Source organism: Schistocerca serialis, chromosome 6 (assembly GCF_023864345.2).
Source record: "Schistocerca serialis cubense isolate TAMUIC-IGC-003099 chromosome 6, iqSchSeri2.2, whole genome shotgun sequence".
Lineage (NCBI taxonomy): Eukaryota > Metazoa > Arthropoda > Insecta > Orthoptera > Acrididae > Schistocerca > Schistocerca serialis.
In genome coordinates this window covers 184,307,858-184,311,936 of record NC_064643.1, presented here as the reverse complement: position 1 = coordinate 184,311,936, position 4,079 = coordinate 184,307,858, and positions in this window count along the sequence as shown.

Here is a 4,079-nt window from a genome sequence, read left to right as displayed (position 1 = left end):
TCTCATAAGTTAAGATGTGACATTTGATATAAAAGTTGTTGTTGTTGTTGTTGTTGTGGTCTTCAGTCTTGAGACTGGTTTGATGCAGCTCTCCATGCTACTCTATCCTGTGCAAGCTTTTTCATCTCCCAGTACCTACTGCAACCTACATCCTTCTGAATCTGCTTAGTGTATTCATCTCTTGGTCTCCCTCTACGATTTTTACCCTCCACGCTGCCCTCCAATACTAAATTGGTGATCCCTTGATGCCTCAGAACATGTCCTACCAACCGATCCCTTCTTCTGGTCAAGTTGTGCCACAAACTTCTCTTCTTCCCAATCCTATTCAATACTTCCTCATTAGTTATGTGATCTACCCATCTAATCTTCAGCATTCTTCTGTAGCACCACATTTCGAAAGCTTCTATTCTCTTCTTGTCCAAACTATTTATCGTCTATGTTTCACTTCCATACATGGCTACACTCCACACAAATACTTTCAGAAACAACTTCCTGATGTTTAAATCAATACTCGATGTTAACAAATTTCTCTTCTTCAGAAACGCTTTCCTTGCCATCGCCAGTCTACATTTTATACCCTCTCTACTTCGACCATCATGAGTTATTTTGCTCCCCAAATAGCAAAACTCCTTTACTACTTTAAGTGTCTCATTTCCTAATCTAATTCCCTCAGCATCACCCGACTTAATTAGACTACATGCCATTATCCTTGTTTTGCTTTTGTTGATGTTATAGCTTCGTATTATAAAAACCGGAAGTGGACCTGTACATTTACGTACATTTAACATCTTTTTGTTGTAAAACATGTTCATTTCTGTAGAAGTTGCTTATCAGTTCAAACTCTGTCCTCTGAAGGGACTATTTTATACTTCTCTTAGCCGCGCGGGGTAGCCGCGCGGGCTAGGGCGCCTTGTTACCGTCCGTGCGGCTCCCCCCGTCGGAGTCGGAGGTTCGAATCGTCCCTTGGGCATGGGTGTGTGTGTGTGTTGTCCATAGAGTAACTCCGTTTAAGTTAGATTAGGTAATGTGTAGGCTTAGGGACCGATGACCTCAGCAGTTTGGTTCCATAAGACCTTACCACAAATTTCCAATACTTCTCTTAAGTTCTCATAAATACCTCCACATGTGGGCTATGGTTTTAAGTGGATTGGTGTATGTTAATTTACTACGCTATTTTATGTACGTAAAAATGAGTCAGCATAATACCGGGTGATCAAAAAAGTAAAAATTTGGAAACTTAATAAACCACGGAATAATGTAGATAGAGAGGTAAAAATTGATACACATGCTTGGAATGACGTGAGGTTTTATTAGAACAAAAAAACGCCATATTGCTAGACGCATTGATACGTCCCCTTTGAACAATTATACACGACTGTCCTTAAACTGACACACAATATTTTGTTAGCGCAACGCAATCTGACTTTCAAAATTCCCTACAAAAGAATGGCCCTGACTAACATTAAACTATACCTTTCACAAATCACTTACCTCACAAAAATCTTCGCTGCTCAAGCTACTGCAATACAGCGAGCGCCACTACTGCCAGCTAAATAAAAGATTCAAACTATGGAAGGCACTAACTACTGATAGGGATAGTTAGCAAATGAAAGATATTAATAGAGAACAAGCAATGTATTTACCTTGATATCATCATATATAAATATAGCAGTTCATGACAAATTACAAAACTCCGCCATCTCTCTCCCCACATCCACCACTGCTGGCGGCTCACCTCCAACTGCGCAACGCTACGCGCTGTTCACATCCAGCTGCCGCTGCCCAACACTACAATGGCAGACAACAATGCAAACTAGCCACAGACTGCACACAGCACAGCCAGTGATTTTCATATTGAGCGCTACGTAACGTTGCCAATAAGAAAACATAAACAGCCTACTTACATAGCCCCCATGCTCCCCACAAAAAATTTTACAAAATTTTTTTGGGTAGTGGCCAATAATGATTTGATAAAATTTTTCATAATTACAATAACAAAGAAATCAAATGCACACACTTATTGATATTATGTTTTTCAAAAGCTAAAATTTTCTCACAGTCCATAAAGATAGTCCTGATCATTCATTACAGTAGAATAGCAGTGTTTTTCTCAAAGTCTGAGCAGTAAAAGAAAATGCACACGGAAGTAGTGGATTTCCATGCCGTCTTGAAGAAGTAGTGTTGTCCTTCCAACGGAAAGACAGTGCTGACTCTCGACATGCAGACAAGTAATGGGCCACAACAGAGCAAACCCACTGCAGAGTCAGTCGAAGTTTTGATGAATATTGGTAGGTAGGTCATCACAGAGCAGACCCACCGTAGTCCTGGTAGAGATTACGATATTGGTGGGCCACCAGAGGTGCAGACCCACTGTAGTCCTTGTAGAGATGATGGTATTGATGGTTGATGTAGACCCACTGTAGTCCTTGTAGAGATAGCCAACAGCCATCTGTCGTGACTGTGCAGGTGCACAATCACCATTGAAGAGTCTTGCGGATAATATAGCAAGTCCATAATCACCACTTGTGCACTCACAAAGTTTTTGGAATTGTCCTTAGAACCAGCAATGCTGTTATCCAGTCCCTTGCTGAATCATTAACACACGTACAAACACTAACAGTCCCTACTTCTCACATATTGTCCATATACTATGACCAACAGAAACGTGTGCAATAAAATGTAACTTAATTTGAAGAACTGGTGTCAATTACAATTTTATAACATAAGAATACAATTACTTAAGGTACAAATACATCATTAAAGAACATAATAGTACAGATAACATTTGTAGTAATATGGGCTTTACAAAAGAATCGAAATAACATATACATCAGTGTTACAGGAATTATGACATGAGTACATACATAAAAGATTACAATAACTTTTGAAACATCAACTTCACACATGAGCATTAAACAGAACAGAATTAATAATGTCTAAACATATTTACAAGGTAAATAACATATTATTAATGCCAATTATATTCGAGGATAACAGTATTCCTCATCATAGTGAATGTAGCTTAATATTAAAAGAGAAAAAAATTCTATGAAACTACACAGAGACAGGAAGAAAACAAATACACAAAGGTACACAAACACGTACTGGGATAACACAAAAGGAAAGGACAGGGTTCGTTCTCAGTGTAACATTTGGTACTGCAGTCCATCCCAAAACTTCATTCTATAGATCTTTCGTCTTATTTCAACCTTTGCTTCCACCAAAAAAATCTTATCCAAGCATGCTTTCTGTATTCTGTTCATATTTCTTTCAAAATAATTATTTCTGATTGTACAATACTCATTTGGGCCCAAATCCTTTTTATATAACTTCGCAATGCATTCTTTACCTATTCTCCATAGTCAGTTTCTCATATAGTCTACCCCCTCTTAAGCTAACTTAAATCTACTGAGCTCAGATGCTAAACTAAGGGACGAGGCAATGCAGCAGCACGTAAAACAATTATTATAAACAGCAATGAAAAAATGGAAAATTGCAAAGCAAGCTACAGTATTAATTAGCAAAAGTCAAATTCAATAACACTATGCCTGGCAAACAGCAGCAACTTATACCTAAACATGACATAGCACAAGCAGAAAAAATATTACACTAAAATGGCCATGTCTAATACCTATGTCACATCTTAACATTAGAGTGATGCATCACAATTTATTCTACAAAAGAAATTACCAAGTACTTGAAAAGAAAATTATGAATGCAGTTCCTGTGAAGGTAAATGTCCCTTTGTGCTCCCTCATTTTTTTGAAAAAAATTATTATATACTCGATCTGTAGGCAGAAAATATTTATATTAGTACATCTATAAAATTTTATTTTAACCAATGCTGCAGTGCAGCTAGAAACTTGATATTAAACAAAATGTGTAAATAAATACATAAAGCAAGCCATATGGCATTTTTCTTAACTAGCAAGGCAATAGCTGTGAAATGTTTCTCATCGTTTCATTAGGCATTTCAGTAAATATCATAAATTACGAGCTCCACAGTATGCTTTCAACAAGGAGATGTCAGTAGCGCGGACAATGGCCTTCCCTTTCTTTTTTTTCTACCTGTGCTTCTG